The sequence below is a fragment of the Porites lutea genome, chromosome 8, assembly GCF_958299795.1.
Source record: "Porites lutea chromosome 8, jaPorLute2.1, whole genome shotgun sequence".
Taxonomy (NCBI): Eukaryota; Metazoa; Cnidaria; class Anthozoa; order Scleractinia; family Poritidae; genus Porites; species Porites lutea.
Window position 1 is genome coordinate 14,219,472 of NC_133208.1, and position 19,560 is coordinate 14,239,031.

Consider the following 19,560-nt stretch of genomic DNA (forward strand, 5'->3'; position numbering starts at 1 on the left):
CGTACAAAGCCTCATCAGTCTTTTGAAGCGCTATAAGAACTCGACATAAATAACGATAACTAGATACGTAATGCTTTTGAAAACTTATTTTCAATGCATCTTCCGAAATGAAACTTTTCCTAATAGTATCGAACGTTTTTACGCTGAGTTTGAAATTAACTAAAGCCTCATCCAGAGAACCTGACAACATATGAGCCATACCCAAGTTCTGATAGGCACATCCTTCTAGGAACATGTCAGCCACTTCCTTAGAAATTTTGAGCTGTTGCCTGTGGTACTCGATTGCTTTTTGGAATTGTTCAAGGGATAAATAAGCACAGCCGAGATTGTCATAGGTATATCCCTCTAAGGACCTGTTGCCCACTTCCTTAGCAATGCTTAGGCCTTGCTTATAATGCTCTATTGCTCTTTGCAAGTCACCGAGGGACTTATAAACTACGCCGATATTTTCATAGTCCGCTCCTTCTCCATTCCTGTCGCCGACTTCTATTTTAATGTTAAGGCTTTTCTTGTAGTGCTCCATTGATTCTTTGAAGTCCTCGAGGGATGAATAAGCATTGCCGAGATTGCCATAGGCACCTCCTTGTCCGGCCCTGTCGCCGACTTCTATTGCAATGCTCAGGCGTTGCTTGTGGTACTCTATTGCTTGTTGGAATTGGCCAAGGGATTGATAAGCATTGCCGAGATTGCCATAGGCACGTCCTTGTCCGGCCCTGTCGCCGACTTCTATTGCAATGCTCAGGCATTGCTTGTGGTACTCTATTGCTTGTTGGAATTGGCCAAGGGATTGATAAGCATTGCCGAGATTGCCATAGGCAACTCCTTGTCCGGCCCTGTCGCCGACTTCTATTGCAATGCTCAGGCGTTGCTTGTGGTACTCTATTGCTTGTTGGAATTGGCCAAGGGATTGATAAGCATTGCCGAGATTGCCATAGGCACCTCCTTGTCCGGCCCTGTCGCCGACTTCTATTGCAATGCTCAGGCATTGCTTGTGGTACTCTATTGCTTGTTGGAATTGGCCAAGGGATTGATAAGCATTGCCGAGATTGCCATAGGCACGTCCTTGTCCGGCCCTGCCGCCGACTTCTATTGCAATGCTCAGGCATTGCTTGTGGTACTCTATTGCTTGTTGGAATTGGCCAAGGGATTGATAAGCATTGCCGAGATTGCCATAGGCACGTCCTTGTCCGGCCCTGTCGCCGACTTCTATTGCAATGCTCAGGTCTTGCTTGTGGTACTCTATTGCTTGTTGGAATTGGCCAAGGTTGTCATAAGCATTGCCGAGATTGCCATAGGCACGTCCTTGTCCGGCCCTGTCGCCGACTTCTATTGCAATGCTCAGGCGTTGCTTGTGGTACTCTATTGCTTGTTGGAATTGGCCAAGGGATTGATAAGCATTGCCGAGATTGCCATAGGCACCTCCTTGTCCGGCCCTGTCGCCGACTTCTATTGCAATGCTCAGGCGTTGCTTGTGGTACTCTATTGCTTGTTGGAATTGGCCAAGGGATTGATAAGCATTGCCGAGATTGCCATAGGCACGTCCTTGTCCGGCCCTGCCGCCGACTTCTATTGCAATGCTCAGGCATTGCTTGTGGTACTCTATTGCTTGTTGGAATTGGCCAAGGGATTTATAAGCAATGCCGAGATTGCCATAGGCACCTCCTTGTCCGGCCCTGTCGCCGACTTCTATTGCAATGCTCAGGCATTGCTTGTGGTACTCTATTGCTTGTTGGAATTGGCCAAGGTTGTCATAAGCATTGCCGAGATTGCCATAGGCACCTCCTTGTCCGGCCCTGTCGCCGACTTCTATTGCAATGCTCAGGCATTGCTTGTGGTACTCTATTGCTTGTTGGAATTGGCCAAGGGATTGATAAGCATTGCCGAGATTGCCATAGGCACCTCCTTGTCCGGCCCTGTCGCCGACTTCTATTGCAATGCTCAGGCATTGCTTGTGGTACTCTATTGCTTGTTGGAATTGGCCAAGGTTGTCATAAGCATTGCCGAGATTGCCATAGGCAACTCCTTGTCCAGCCCTGTCGCCGACTTCTATTGCAATGCTCAGTTGTTTCTGGTGGTACTGTATTCTATTTCTTTCAGTCATTTAGCAGTTCTTTTATGAAAAGTGTGGCTGGTTCTTGATGGTAATATACCTAGAAAAAGAAAATATAAAGCTATCATTCTCTCCTGTCTGCTACTTTTCTGATTTGTTTAGAGTTGTGCGCGTTGATGTGAAGAAAATGCAGAAAAGTGCTTTCTAATACATGTTAAACTGAATTAGTTTCCTGGATTGGAGAGAGAAAAATCTGAACTCTAACCCACGGACAGGGGATTTACTGCTTTCTTGTGGACGAATGGCCGATTGGTGTAAAAAAATGCGGTTTCAAAAATTTCAAGATTCGTGCGGACGGGGCCTAAACTGGAGGTTTGTTGTTGGTGCAGATCACAAATTGAAATAATACTGAATCCTTATCGCTCCTTCGTAATGAGTCGTCAGCGTACAGTGCAGGGTATTGTCTCCAAGTTTCATTCTTTACATGAACAACAGCAACTAACAATGCATTTTAAATACGCCGAAATCTTAGTTATTGTTTTCCACCAAAATATGAAACTCGGAAACAATGCCCGGAATAATGACAGGCTCTCGTAAAGACGAAATTTCGATTAAGTAAAATAGTCAATTGTAGCCCTTATGTTATTACCTTACAAGTTATCAAAAATATTGAAACTCAAAGGTCATATAAAATGACGGTTAATCTCGATAATCTCAAATTTTAAAAACATTTATCAAGCGGTTTCAGAATTATTTGTTTATTTGGTAAAGTAGACCAAAATATTAAAAAAAAAAACGCCAACAAGAGCACCTCAATGTATTATCACATCCCTTTTTCTTGCGAACGGCTAAAGCCATCCCCATGATCTTTAGAAACACGTTTAAAAGTGAAAGAAAGCACGATGAGGCAAAATTGCACTTCAAAATCGCTTCGTTTTCTCAAGATAAGGGCCGAATACTGAATACTGAATACTGACTTTCTAATTACAAATACTTCATCCCAAAATATCTTCAAAACGCTCTCATAGATTGCAAAGGTCCTGATTTGAACTATTTTGGCCGAAAAGTTGGTAGGTACTTCATGTAGGCCTTACGTATAATGTCCTGAGACATACATGGCCTTACATGTCGATGATATGTCACAGGCACGATAGCAGTTGTGTAGTTATTCTAGTACAGTTGCTGTACTGGCTGTAGTCTTTGTAGTTGCTGTAGTTATGTCAATGTAACCCGGCTGATCATAACAAATTTTCATCTTTATCTGATACAGTTTTTGTCAATTGTGACGTAGCTAATGCTCAAACATGGGAGGTATTAACGCTGAAAAACCCCCTCGAGCCACTTTAAGAAAATGTACAGTGAGTAGCTCTTTCCCCCTCCTTCACTTCCCCTGTGTATAACACGCTACATTGTTTTCTTTAAACAGCAAAGATCTCGAAGTTACCAGGATAACATCACTAAATACAAGTCACAAGTAAAGTACTGCCGTCTATCAACAGCGTCACCCAACGACGGTTTCCTCCAAAAAACGTTATTGAAAACACTTTTTAGGCTATCCAGAGTACTTTTAGATGTCTAGAAATACATTCTAAGCGGCGCTACAAAAATTTAATCTGTTCGGTCATCCTAGGGGAACTTAAGTCTTCATCGGGAGAAATGGTCAGACATTTACGCATATTAACGAGCCATTGCGGTGGGCTAATCCGGCATGAATGTGCCAAGAAAGCGGCATAATAATAGAGAAAACGGGCGATTTTGGCGGCGCAGCAGAGTGACTAAAATCGTCATTTCGGTACTTGAAAAGATGAATTCTTTAACGTTATAAAGCGGACTCTCAAAGTGAAAGGATTAATCCATCATTCCAGCTAAATTTCAAGTAAAATAAATGAGAATTGGGTGCAGACTTTTAACATTGAAAATCAGGCTTTTTACAGTATTTTCAGTACGGAAAACGACCCTTGTCCAAGTTAAACATCGCATTTCTTCAAAAATAATCAGAAATTTTCAGATTATAGAGCGGATTATTTAAGACAAAGGCCTTACCTACACGTGGATAGCTTTTTCGCGAAAATTTGACTTGATTAAGTTGCAGATTTTTAAGTCTGAAAATATAAAGTTTAAATTTAGTGCGCAGTCGGAGTGAAGTCATAGTCTTAGTCGAAACGATGGTTGTCGTGAAAAAACAATACGAGGTCGCTGTGAACAGCAGACAACATTGAGAAGCCAGTCACGCGCGAAATTTAAAGAAGCTTAAAGACATCAGAGCACTAGCGGCTTGCGTTTGCTACTCCGACAAAATTGTTTTCAAGATATCTGATTCACGCTTAACTACATAGTTATACAGTTTCGGTTATGTTATAATTCCAATGTTATATGTTATATGTTATGTTATATGTTATGTTATAACTCCAATTCTCTTTATAGAGCGCGGCACAACTTTTCAATAAATATTTCTTGCTATCGTTGTCTATATTAAAACGTCCCTCTTTTTTTGACCTCAATCTCTTTATTACGCGTCCGACGGGTGTATTCTGGAGACTAACTTCCGATTCGAAAGGGCCAATTCTAAACTTCGCTCTGATCACTCTAGTTGTGCGTTATCTTCGTTCACATGTAATTTATTAAAGGCAAACTGGCTTCCTTTTTGCCTCCACTCTTTCTCTACCGCCGTCTTACTCATAGAGTAATCAGTTAGAGCTCCTTCAAAACTCTAATGCGAGGAAACGAAACTAAAATTTTCGACTCATCTTTAAGTCAGTTATCTGTAACGAGTAATTAAAATGCGTTAATTAAGGTGCGATCTGGCCTCACAAAAGCGAAAACAATAGAGAGATTGGGCTATTGTTAGTTTCACCCGCCTACTCCACGATGAAGAGTACTGCCGTGCGTTCATGGTAGCCGATGAAAAAGACTCCTGTTCAGCATTTTAGAATAACAATTATCGATATGACAGACCTAAAAGCTGTCACCGACTGTAAGTAAATGTCCCCAGAACAATGGCCATTTCTCCCGATGTTCGAAATTACGAGGACTTCAGTATTATTTTCCCGAAAATTTTAGGTGCAATTTAACGTTTAACGAAAGTGAGAATTTTTCTGATTCCTCTCTCCAGCATATTTTAAAATCCGAAAATTTTAGGTTTCCTTTTTCTAAGAAAAATAGTGTAACCTGGGTAGTAAAATATGAAAAATTAAACTTCAGAAAATCGTAGGGAATTTATTAGATAAGCTTCGAAAATTGAACATAAATGGAACGTTCATTTAGAAATTTTTAGCCGTCCTCAAGCAAAAGAAAATTCTAGGCAATATTTGCTTCTCCGAACACATGTTTTACAGAAAAGAACCGTTGGGTGCCCCGGTATCAACAGGTAGTTGAATAAAACGAGTTTAAAATCTTGAGACCTGTGGTTCAATGTTTCAGACAAAATAGTCCAAATGCTCAATTTTAACCCTTTTTTTAGGCCACACTATCAGTGACTTTGAAATGTTGAATTACCAATGAATTGTACACTATCTTTGGGACCTTTGGATCATCTTCAGAAAATCGTTTTCGGGCATGAAGGGGCATAGCGAGAGATTTTGAAGGTGTGCGCACAGGAAGAAAAGCTAGAGCGCAGAACGCACTCCAAAATAGGGCGTCTGGGCGCATGTTTCCCTGAATGTTTTTAATTGAAGATCACGGAAATGCCATTTCCTGCGTTTCTCGCAGAACATTTTGAGTAAACAAGTACGAAGAAAAATGCAGTAGGGGGCAGGGAAGGGTACATTTTTTTCGATTTTCATCCCACTAAAACGTTTCTGCCGTCCGTTTATGGAATAAGAAAAGGATAAAGGAACTATTCAAACAAAAAGACCCATATAATACGAAAAAGTAAATAAGTCATGCGATTAGATGATAAAAATGCTTTCAGGAAATTTAAAAAAATTCCTTTTTCCAGATTTTAGCTGTACGCACGGGCGTATGTGCACATATGGACGCTACGCTCCGGCAGTGTTAGTCATTATTAAGCCCAGCAGAGTATATAGTAAAAAGATTCACGCCGCATTGACAGTCGTTGTTTAGCTTCATTAACTATTTGAGAGCTCTCAATTGACCATAAAAGCGGAGCTTCACCTGCGCGGGCAGAGCCCCGTAGCTGAGAAAATTTGGTTTTCTATCCATGTAAGAAAATTTGGTAGTCACGTGATCGTACGCCCGACCGTCCGACCAACCGTCCATCTGCACCACAGGGAAACCAATGTTAAATTTCACACCTTCTAGCTAGTATGGGAACCTGCAGCCTGATATTGCACATTCATGTTGTGACCAATTGACAGATGTCAAAACAGGGTATCCGCTGACCAGTCTCACATTACCGTATCGCAGGCTCAGGTGTCGACTCATTTTGTATGCGTGTTTTTGAAGTTATCCGCTGACAAATTGCTAGTTTTCAAATGATCGCAGGCTCAAGTTCAAGGCTTTTAAATGCACGGGGAAAAAGTTGTGTTAATGAGTCGTTCTATTAACATTTTTATTGACTCCGGACGCGAAAATTCAGCTAGTTTTTACAGGCGGGAGGGCAGTTGCTTTTGGCTTTTCTCACCATGGTCACTCATTGGTCACGCTTTTCGTCCCATGGCTCTGATTGCTCAAAATTTGACAGGTGGGTTCAAGCGGAAAATTTACGCATTATCTGGAAACTTGTTTAGTGATAGCTGAAGCTGATAGTTTTGTGTCATCTTATTCTTGCACAAATTGAAAGACAGCTGCTATCAAGATTCTTTTGTTATTCATGGCTGGTTTGTTTATTGGGTTTTTGGTTGAGAAATGCGCCACTTTTCCAAGTCATCGGAACATGATCCGTTTTCTGATGGCATCGTTTTCAAAAATGAACCTCTACCTGAAAAGTCTGAGGCGATTCTGGCCTAACTTGATGGCCTTCAGGAGCTGCATTTCGACTGGTAAGCCTGAGTAATTATTGCATTTGATGTTTTTTTTCTCCTGGTAATTTCATGAAGTCCAGCGTAGTTTTTTGCGGAAAGTTTTTACGATTTGAGACAATGAGCTGACCTAGTACCATGCCAGGTTTAATATATGGAACTTTAAAAGCCTTTACACATTTTCTGACCGCAAATAGAGGGAAAACGTTCTGAAGAATGTTGGTTGTAAAAAAGGAAAGCTTTGAGCGATATTCTTGCTTCGAGTTCATCTTGAAAAAGTAGCAAACACCTGAAGGCCGGTTTATATCTGCAAGGTTTTTTATATGACCGTCAGGATTTTCAGAAACACTTCACTCTCAATACTTGTCTTCGTGAATAACAATTGTTGTCTCTGTAAGTGTTTCACCGAATTATATTTCTTGTCTTGATTGTTAGTAGTCTCTTTCGCAATTTTTTAAAATCACAATGCCGTTTGTTTTAAGTCGTACATGAACATCGCATGCAGGAGTACTCAAAATGCCCCGCGTATCAAACGCGTTTAATGATTACACATAATAAAACCATAAAAAAATTAAACATAATAAATTCTTTCTTATATTGAAGCGTAACTCTATTTACCGTTCATTCAAACAAACAACAGCTCGCACTGCAAATTTGGCGCTTGTCAAAAGTAAGAACCGGCTGCCCGTATAGGTGAATTTTGAAGTCAAATTAAAAAAATTGGCTTTTTTCAACGTTTCCGCTAAAAGCCCATTACTACCCTGCAGAATACACAGAGCAGATTGATCTCACTGAATAGTCCCGACATCGTGGTATTTTCTTCATGAAAACGTTTTATAATGGTTCACTTCTATAGTTTGTTGTGCAAGGGTTAGCGCGTCCTTCGATCTTCGTGAATACTGAATGAATGCAATTTGTCTTGCAAAATTGTGAAAAATGAAAAAAACAATTCTGTCCGAAGTCTGTACGATAAACAAAGAGCGCCTGATAGTACTGTTTACCTCATATGGGATGTATAAAAAGTATAAAAGGCTGGTTTACACTGCTAGTGCACGCCATCAGATTTGTCGGCAAGATTTTGTAAAGTAAACTTGTCGAACACAAAAAATCCGGCCTGATTTTGATTTAATTTTGGTCTCCCTTTTAGACAAAGGAGAGCGTGTAAATTGGCTATCGAGTCTTATATCTTGTCTGGCCTTTAAAATTATATTTCGGAGCTGTCCAATTAACCTTATAAAATAAAGGTGGTGTAGGTGGGTGACTGGGTTATTTTGTTTGGGAGGAATTCGTTTTCCAAACTTAATCTACAGAGATCAAAGGGGCATGATTGCCATTTTTTGGGTGTACAAAAAGACTATCAACTCGATTTAAGATTTTCTTTACTTTTGGACTGTTTGCAAATTACTTTTTCCTAAAATCTCTTAGCTTTTATCTCAAAAGTCATATGGATCTGCCCTAAAGTTAGCTGGTTTGTGGATAACAAGTTTATTGTTTGATTTAAATAATAAATTTATTAACAGGAGCTTGGCTTTTAGCCCTGGCTAAATCTATATATTATGTATGTCTATTATCAGGTGAAACACAGGTTACAGGTTCCCATACTAGGTAGAACGTTTGACATTACACATTGGTTTTCTTGTGGTGCGGACGGACTGGCGTACCGTCAGGTTATTACCAAAATTTCTGGGGTGGATAGATTACGAAATTTTCTTAAGTATGTGGCTTCGCTCGCGCGTGGAGCTCCGCTAATAACTAGAGTGCGTAGACCTACTTCTAGCCTATAATGTATTGCTGTACAAATATGTTTCATGTTTTAAATGTAACTGTAACATGAAAAATATCTTATGTTTCTTATCCTAGTATATACACTACTGTGCAAAGTTTTCATGACAAACCATTAGTGGCAGTCACTAGTGTTGAAGTTGCAAATTAATTGATTAAAATTTTTTTGTGTATACGAAATGTTCGATTATTATATTACTTTCCATTTCGGCAAATTTTGAGAAAAACTGGTTTTAATTATATTTCATGATCAGTTTCATCATTTCGTCATCGTCAGTTTCTTTAATAAAGAGAAGATCACTTTAAGAGAATGTGGTAACCGTTTTAACAGAACCAGCTCCAACGCAACTTTTAGATAAAATATTTTTTAAAAAGTCAGGAACTTACAATCGGTTGTTGGCAAAATCCCCCTTTTCTTTTCCTTTTTCTCGGCTTCGGAGAATCAATCTGAAGATAACAAAAGATGAATTGTTCAGCAAAAACTTGAATAGACAATTTTTGCTTCTAAATGAATAGTTTAAGTATCAGTTCTTCCTAAGGGCTAGTAGGGGAAGGAGAGGAGATTGGAACTCGGATTTTAAAATTAAATTAGTCCAGGTTTGCTCGTCCACGCGTGATTAGAATTAAATCGTCAATTAAACAGTCAATGGATAAATGATAAATATTGTTCGCATATGGGCAGCTGTGAACACGCATATGCGTTTACAGACCTAATAACGGACTTGATCGCATGGACATGGCTTTAATGTTCAATCTTATAAAATACAGGTTACAAGATACTTTGTGTCCGCCTATCAAACTATATCCAGAGCCTGATTTAAGTGCATATATAATCACTGTACGTTGAACCAAGAGTACAAACAAAAAGCATGAAACTTCTTCTTAATTTGAGCGTTGGCGTTGGTATAGAAATAGGCCCAAATAGAATTAATGAAAAGAAACCTCTCTGGTGAAGGTGATCATGGAATTCGATTTTCTGGTAGCCTATTTTCAATTTCTACAAATAATGCTTAGCAGTTTGCTATCAACACATTGTCTGATGATTGGAGACATGTTCTCAGAAATATTAAATTGCTACAATTGTGCTCTCCAAGTAACCTGAAGCATATACATTGATAAACATTTCAGATTAAATATAAACGATTCGGGGGTAGTGAGGCAGGGGGGAGGGGGGAGGGGGGGGCGGGGAGAGCAAGCAAGCTCATACCGTTTAGAATCAAGATACATAATGACCTTCAGCGAGCTAACCGTCGTTTGCAAATACACACAGGAAGGGCTGTAGTCTTAAAAAGTGACATTACGAAACAAACAAAATAACTGCTTTGAAATGAAATATAATAAAATTAACCCCAATTTGTACAAAACAGACACAACAAAGCTCTCAAAGATCAGTTTAAGATTCTGGCTCCTGCTCTCTGTTCTATCTGAAACGAGTTTCAGAATCACATTCAGTTGACAGGTATCTTAAATGTGCATTATCTTGTTAGAGAAACTTAACTTTTTAAACGATAGTAATAAATCATCCGTAGATTTCGCTACGAATTATCTATACCACTTTTGTTGTAAAGAACATATGACATGGATAATCTATCTATAAAATGCTTTAATTCTGTATGAATATGGGTACTTAGACCACACATATAGTCCCCAGCCGGACGAATATCCTTTCCGAGGAAATATCAAAAAGAAATCTAAATTTGTTTTCTTCAGAATATATCTTCTTAGCGAAATATTTTTGGCAAGATATATAAACAAGAAACTTCAAAATTATATCCACGGCAACTGCCTCGGTTGCCTCTATGCTGGAGGGACCTAACCATGCATTGATACTGCACGCGGCTAAAGGTATGTTTATTCAAAACGTACCAGTCACAGATGATGAAGGGAAACAGCTCGTACGTCTCGAACCTTGGACACAATGATCCGCTTGAAATAATTCAGCTCTCCCTGAAATGAGGTACAATTCAAATTAGTTAATGTGTCTTCAGATAATCAACAGAGGTTGGCTGTCCTGCCGCCAAAATTATATACGCACCCGGCCATGGCCAGAATCTACATAGTTGTGGTGGGAACGCCCCTCACTGGAAGGAGAAATGTGATATCAATCAATCAGATAAATTCTTATTTTCAAAAACTTACCAATTCTTGATGAAAGGAGACCAAAGAAAAACAGCAGTAAGGTCAGGAACCTTGCAATTGGATAAATTTTCGTTCTGTTGATTGGATATGTATAGTTTTTCTCTTCCTGAAAGAGGGACAATTTAATGTATCAGTAAACAAATGTTTGAAGATATTCAATGAAATCATCACTTATAAACAGTCTAAGAAGTATCAAGGAAAGATGATTTAAACAAATTTTAAAAGTTTAATTTAAAACGCCTGTCAGGGCTAAACGTCGAGTCCGGGACACCATACAAATTACCGAACAAACAAACTTTGATTCGCTGTCGCAACCTAGGCTGAATTAAAAGTTATTTCCAGAGATAAAAAGCCGGAGAAGATAGGAAACTAAGGAAACTATGTACAGCGGAACATGACCAGAGAAACATTTTAAGAAAATAGCTTCTCAGGTTTGGAAAATTCCAAATTGAATGATCATCTTTCTTACCTGGTAAACGATTTCGGCAAATTCTCTGTCTAGTGAAAAGTTGTCTTCAGTGGTTTGATTTAGATGCCACTCAATAACGATTTAATTTATACTGTGGCCGATAGAAACAAAACAAAGAAACAGAAAACCTCAAACCCAAAAGCGAAACACACGAGCCAAAACGGTAATCTAATAGCAAAAACAAGACAAATCCACAACCAGAAAACAGGAACACCATTCCCGAAACGGAATTAATACATCACCCAAAAGGGAAAGACACAAAAAGCCCAAAGCAGTAACTGTGACGGATCAGAATTAAAAATAACAAAATCACAAAATCGACAAAGAGGATCAACAACCCAAAACAGAAACACACAAAAAATGTAAAACTGTCATTACAATTAGCTACAATGCATTTTCTTCTGCCTCCTCCACAGGCTTCCCAAAGGCTACGTGGGTCTGAGCACAGACTTACCAGTACTGGAGACGCGCAAGACGCGCGAGAAATGACGTAATTTAGCAGTATACCTTAAAATGCGAAGCAGCGCCGAGATCCTTGTTCTTGACCCCAACAAACACAACAAATTACTGGGAGGGCGTTTTGAATTTACTTTCATCCTGAGTAGCAAATCCACAATGGCTGTTTTTTAGGCTAATCATGGCCCGTACTCAAATCCTGATACACGCACGAGACTTTGCACATCACACCACAGGTACCCCAAGCTCACGAGGGAGAATCCTTGTTGCATAACAGAAATATTATGAGGGTTTGTACGGAGATTTAAGCGATCGTTATTTAAGGGTCAAAAATACGTCAGAATTCCTTACCTTGTCTCCTTATCTAAAAATATGGTGTTTTCTTAGCATTTTTGGCCGTTTCAGGGAGATTCCAGCGAGTTTTAGTTCTGCCGTTGACAGCTTATAATATTTCTTTTATGAAACAACGATTCTCACCCGTGAGCTTGGGGTACCTGTGACTGCGGACGTATCACTAGAAGTGACTAACAGATAAGAACTGAAACAAGGGATGAAATAATTGTGAGCCAAGTTTTAAGTCACCAAATGAATAAATTGTCTGTCTTACCCCATTTTTCGTAAGAGATGGAACAACAATTTTTGTCGCTTCATTCGAAAAATATAACAGTGAGCTGGGAGCGGTTTTCCACTGTCAGAAGACTCCTGCTACCGTCAAAAAAGTGCCCGCATTCTTGCAAGGTAGTTACGAAATACGTCATGAATTTTTTTTTATTACTATTGCAAGTAAAACACACACAAAAAAAAGAAAAAAATTACCCGAAATAAACAGAATAAATAAATGAATAAAAAGAAAAAAATAATATCGAATTTACACACTTGCATGGCAATACTTACAAATATTAAACTAGATTACAGCAGTGCTAATTCCGTATATTACAGTACTCAGTATAATCTATAATTAATTTTTACATTTTTTTGCTTTCTTTTTGGTGAAAGTAATATAAATATTCATGGTAAGTGCAGATATTACTAATTTATATTTTTGGAGTTAGGAGACAAGACTGAGCGAGGAAAAGAAAGGTTTCCATCTTTTAATATTGCTCGGTGTCTTATTTTCTAATTGGTTTATATGTCTCAGATAAAACAAGAAATTGTTGTCAGATGCCCGTATTCTTGCAAGGTAGTTACGGAATACGTCATGAACTAGCATATAGATAACGGGTGAAAGCGGATTGAAGTGTAATAATAAAAACCTCTTTCTGAAGATCTCAAATCGGAGACAACGAGCGGCGCGCGCGGCACTTTTTTTTTCCCTTTTTCTGTTTTCCTAAGATGTATTCGTTTATTTATTGTTTGTTCTAGATGAAAGCTAGTCATATTTTGTGCACCAATCAAAACTAGAAGCTCTATTCAGACAACGGCAGTTGCCTCATCCCTGTACGTCGCTTCACCAGGCCTTCTCAATGATGTATCGGAGACGAAAAAACTCGCTCGTACCACGTGACCCGAAACACATAGGCCGGGTGGCGTAGGGAGTAGTACTGGCTGCTGAAGAGATCTTTGTTTTTGACCTTCAGTATATGATTTATTATCCCTTAAAGTTTCTTGCAGTAATTGACGTTTATGCTTGAACGGATTTAATATACCTTTCAACTCCTGAAATCACGGGTACGCCTTTCGGGAGGAGCGCCTCCGTGTTATAGGGATTACTCCCTGGGCATGAATTCGTATGGAAGGTTATAAACCACTGTGTTTTTGCGTTCTGCAGCTGGAAAACGACAGAAGAACACTTGCACTAAGAAGTATTGTTTTGAATGTCAGTCCGTTTGACAAAATAAAACGACAATTTGTCATTGTCTATTTACTACTTAGACGACAAGTTCACATTTTCTATGAGTCAACAGTAGTTCATGAGCTCTAGGCGCGTTGCGCTGAAATGACTATAAATTTTGACTCTTTAGCTTAGAAACGAGAAGAAGTAGTCTAATCGAAAGTCTGATTGTAGTTTTAGTGGAAGACAAACGGTATACTTTCTTCGATCCCATATCAAATTTTGATAAAGATTTAGGGATTTAGGGGTTGACCGAGGGGCCCGCGTGGCCACGTCTTTTTTTTTTCTGAAATTTCGTATCATTTTAAAAGAATTCTCAGTAATATAAATAAATTTTCTTGATTTGGATCCAGGAAATTGTATTTTTTGTTCTTGTTACTATATATTGAAAATTGTTATTCTGTATTTTTGGCACTTTTTGGCTTTTTGCTTCCAGTGTTTTTTTTCTGGCCTTTTCACCACTCCAAAACATCGTCATCTTTCTTTTGCGGCCTGTTTTGAGGAAAAACAAAAAAAAAAGAAAATAATATAAAAATCCAAAGATAACCGCCACGTATCGAAATGTTGTGGTGTAATGTCACCGCATCGAAAAGAACATCAAACACATTTTCTTTTCATTTTCTAGTGCATGTTTACTGCGCGTTCACTGCACGCAGCATACCCTCGTTACCAGGGTTCCCTCCTACTTTTGAGCAGGCGAAGGTCCTGAGAACGAGGTTAGAAAAAGCATGGCGACTATAAACTTTAGCTGAATATTTGTTGTTTTAGAGCCAGAAGGCCTTTTTAATGGCTGGAAGAAGCTCCTTGAAATGTGATAATAGTCACTGACTTTCAATAGAGTGGTTTGGAATAGAATAGTTTAATGGAACGCTCGATGTTTGACGTGTGTATTCAACGTCGGAGATAATTTTGTAATAGAGGTAAGCAAGATTTATACGTAAGGGAAAGTTCATTTAATATGACAAGGGGCGGGGGGATGAAGATATTGAAACTCGAAGCTTGAAATTTTAGCAGCCCCCCTCGCTAGCGGTTCAATTTTTTAGGAGCCCCCTCCTTGGTAGTCGAAAAAATTTCAGAGCCCCCCCCCCCCCCCCCTCCTCCTTCAATTCCTTTGCTCCCCTGAAAAAAGATCGCTAGACTGTCTTAAATATATTTACCGTTCTTGTCTTCAATGGTTTATACTATGACAAACTTGAGATACAGTTGTGATACAATTTTCTATTAAAACATTTTTGGGATGAACAAGAGTGTAATATTTAATTACTGAGACTACATTTGTTATATCTGTAAACCACGTGATATAGCTGAGTTGCACAGGTCATTAAATAATTGTTGAGTTGAAAACCATCCGATCTGTATGATGATGTCATGTGTTGGTTTTGAAGTATACAAATTTTCGGAGCCCCCCCTCCTAGCGCAACAATTTTTTCAGAGCCCCCCCTTCGGGTCTCTAAAAATTTTCGGAGCCCCCCCTCAATATCTTCATCCCCCCCCTTGTCATATTAAATGAACTTTCCCTAAACGTAATTTTTAACCGTTGTTGGTATCAACAGTTATTTTACAAAGGGTAATCGCACAGTGAACTTGACGGTACAGCAAGCAAAATGAAAAATCCATCAATATAATGCAGTTAGTAGCATACATAATTACTCACACTCATGTAATATTTAACAATTATTCCTGGGCTTTGAGTCAATAGGCCGAATGGGCTATTGACTCAGAGGCCATGGGGGTGAGAGGAATAATTGTTTTAGTAAAATCCAACTAGTTGGTCAAAAATATCGAGACAAAACAACTTTTAGCTGGTTAAAGCTGGATGTAAATCCCTTTTTGCCGCCACCAAAAATCCAGCGCTCTTTACTACTAGTGGGCTATAACATATAGCCTGGAAGTAGCTCAAACATTCAGAATGCAGCATTGATAATAGACCACTAGTTGGATTTTACTAATCATATATTATTCATTCAAAATGTTTCCCCAATTCTGATTGGCTAATAGCACACACATAATGCACCATAAGCAGCTACTGATGACCAAATTTGGAAGAATTTTGTGTTTAATGAACTGATGACGTCAATAATGTATCTTTCTTGCAGGTTAATGCACCGTTAACCAGGAAGACCTGGGGACGAGATTGAGATGTTTTGGTTGTGAAAACAAAAATGGCGGATATTTCACTCGTTTCAAGAGTAAGAACTAGGTTCAGTAATAGCTGAAAACATGGCAAGAACAGCAAAAAGACAACTAGAAGGGCGACATCTGCTATTTGGAGAATATTTGCAGGGCTGAACAACCCAAAATGTGCACTATGAGTCTATTGAAGATGAGCTTAACATTGATGGAGGTAAGCATGTTTTAGCAATGTTTTTAAACAAGGAATTATTTTGAATGAATAATAAAACAATTATTGAATTTGGCTTTCGTATCATATGAAGACGTATTTGGTATTACAGTACTGCTCAAAAGTAAGTTACCAGTCTCATCTTGTTCAAGACTTTAAGACTTTATTATAAATTTTCTAAAGAATATTTTTACAAGTGTCCTGGCACCGCAAATAGCTATAGCTAGTCTAGGTGGGCCAGGAATGGTACGAAAAGAAAATAGCTGCAGTAAAATTAAGGTAAAAAATAAGTAGAAAGCAAGGGAGATTCATCAGTTTTCAAATAAATATGGAGCGATTAACTAATTGCAAAAATTATAATCTTACGAAGAAAAACATATGAAAAAGATGCGTTTAAAACTCTTAGGAGGAAAGGAAAAACAAAACATTGGCTCGCTGTTTTTATAGGCAGGATTACAAAAAAGTTGGTTCTACTTTCTTCATTTTAAGAATAATTTCATCTGTTTCATAACAAGTTATGCCAGTCTCCAATATATCAAGCAATGATGCACAAATATTAAATTTGAATTGTGTTTTGAAAGTGTGTGCAACTTGGTTGGTATCTCATTCCATAATTTGGCACCAAGTCTTGAGAAAGAGTTTTTTTGGATTTCAAGGTTCGATTTTTTTCTATAAAAGTTTCGAGATGTAGACAACCTAGTGCCATATGAATGAACACGAGAAAGTGGAAGGAACAATTCCTGAATGTTTGTAGGTACTAAGTTGTTGCTCACGTCAGACATTGCTTCTGCTAGTAGCTGATAAGAGAAAGTTATTATTGGTAACATTGTTTCTCGCGAGTGTTGCGTGCATCACTGAAGCAGCCATTTTGGAATTATTACAAGAGAAGCTCGATATCTCTGTGAATGAGAATGAAACGACAACAAAATGATGCTCTTGTCAAAGTGCTACATTATGGAATTCCACATATTAATCAGCATCGTCCCATGACTATTTGCATGCACACAAAGGATGCTGACGCATGTTGTGTCCTTTGACTCTCTAACTGAAGTGTTAGCATATTGTGTCCAGGATACAAAAATGATTAACTTAAGCAAGTTGATTATTAATTAAAAGAGTTTTTGCTACTATCCTCTTTATTAGGAAATGCAGTTGCTCAACTTGTAAATTGTTTTGACTTTATGAAATATTTTAAGAATTTAAGCCAGTAGAATGTATAAAATGCCAGAAAGACAAACGTGAAGGTGAACAGTTTTGAATTTGCGGCTGAAGATGTTTTCATCTGGTATCATATGCAAATCACCTATCCTTTCCATCAAACTGAAATATCCTGGATTTTTTATGACTTTTTGATTTGCTTTGTGTCCTTTTATACTATTTTTGTGAAAGCATAATTCTTTCACGTCAATTTATTTTGACCATCAAGATTTCTTAAGATTCTCGTCAGACTTTTCATTCCAACTTTTTAATGCAGGAAAATTATGAGAAATGCTGCAACTGAATAAAGTCACACAACATGCTTTAAGACTGCAGAACAATTAAGATGCTTCACCAATTTCCACCTACAAATAATTAATAATTATTCCTCGAGCCCGAATGGGCTCTGAGTCAGTAGCCCGTGAGGCCGAAGGCCAAACGGGCTATTGACTCAGAGGCCATGAGGGTGAGAGGAATATTTTATTATTGTTTTAGTAAAATCCAACTACAGTGTAGTTGGTCAAAAATATCGAAAATATAAAAAAAATTAGCTACTTAAAAGGTAGACTTCAATCCTTTTTTGCCGCCAAAAAGCTAGCGCTTTTCGCCACAAGTGTGCTATAACATAATTATAGCCTAATAGTAGCTCAGCCAATCAGAATGCAGCATTGATAATAGACCACTAGTTGAATTTTACTAATAGGAGACATTCGATTGACAGAAAAATTGGCATTTACTATTGACATGAATCAGTACAATGTAGGCATGATTCCGTAATGATCTTGACTAAGCTTAATTGAAACCTTGGCAAAGTTTTTAACAGTCCGGAACCATTTTTTTAACAAACAATTTAAGGTAGCTCGATAGGGTTTAGCTGTCTCCGTGATCTTTCACACACGTTTTTAAAAAGAATTGAAATTACTATGAGATGAAATTGCATTTCAAATGCGCTTTGTTTTCTACAGATAATGGATGAACATCTAGAGTTTTTACCATACTTCTAACCATAAAAACTTCAGGTCCCAAAATAACTTGATAACTCTGTTACACATTTTGCTTAAACTTCTCGAACATTGAGGCAGCTATTGGAGGAAAAAGTTCCCATGAACGATTTTGGAAGAACAGTTTCCGGTGCGAAGAAATATGACTGCAAGTAAAATAAGTAATGGCATAATTTATCTGCTATGACAACTCCGATGTCAGTGTAACCCTGATCATAAAAAATTTTCATCTTTATCTACATTGTAATACTGCTGTGGTAGTTTTTCCAAATCTTTGTAAATGGCGATGTAGTTTTTGCTCAAACTAGGGAGGTATTGACCCCAAAAAAGGCTATTGAGCCACCTTAAATTGTTTGTTAAAAGAGAAATGGTTCTGGACTGTTAGACCCTGAAAAACCCTATTGAGCCACCTTAAGCATATTCAAAATATTTTGGGCCTGTCTCAAAGTCAGCTGAAATCTGAGGTAATTGCAAGCAGTCAAGTTGTCAATGTTGTTTTCTCTTCCTATTGGCTATGAAGACTCGTAATCAGTAATTGGTGCGTTTCGATCCGTCTATTGTCACAGTTAAACAGTCGTCTATTGTTAGTCAAATTGTCAGTTCTCCATTCGTTCTCTTGTTGTAAGTTTTGCTTGATCTCGTCAATAAGTCGTTTGTAACTAGTAAATTGGGTGGCATTTTGATAAGGGACCTCTGCGGGTTAAATTGGGCATTTCTGATCATCTATAGTCACTTCTGTTAGGGTATTAAGGTCTTAAGGTCTATAAATATTAACTTATTGTCAGTATCTGAATGTCATGTGTTTATCCTTATTGAATGATGTTATTATTATTATTGTTATTATTGATGTAAATATAAATAATAGCTCTTGCCACTGTTCCTGGAAAGCCGATTATCACTAATTCACTGGATTAAATATCCCTAATCGTAGAATAAATTTTATCCCACGATTAGATTCTGTTCCTGAAAGCACCATTAAGACTAATCTAGGCATAAAGTACATGTTAAATTTAACCCACCAAGCGAGGACGCTTAACTCACTAATCGGGGGTAAAAGTTTGTCAAAATTTGCAAAATGGCGGACTTACTGTTTCACTAATATGCAAAAGAAAGTTCCAACAGCAAGAAATTGACCTCTACCAACTAATAGACGAAGAACTTCGCAGCAGAATGGTTTGACGGAGAGTCAATCAAATAACTAGTAGAAATCCTAAAAGACGATCTCCAAAAGCAGAAGAAACCATGCGATGTCGCCAATTTTTTGTGTCATATAATATTATTCTTTTTAGAAGCAGGCAGTCGAAAAAATCATTAAACCGGATTTTGGCACTAATCTGGGATTAGTTAATTGCAGGATACTTTTTAACCGACATTT

The 19,560-nt window shown here is 38.2% G+C and overlaps 1 pseudogene; it reads right to left on the minus strand.

Annotated features, from left to right (window-relative positions):
- LOC140945225 (uncharacterized) overlaps positions 1-2,101 on the minus strand; it is a 156,220-nt pseudogene extending 154,119 nt beyond the window's left edge.
- Positions 2,102-19,560: the final 17,459 nt, after the last annotated feature.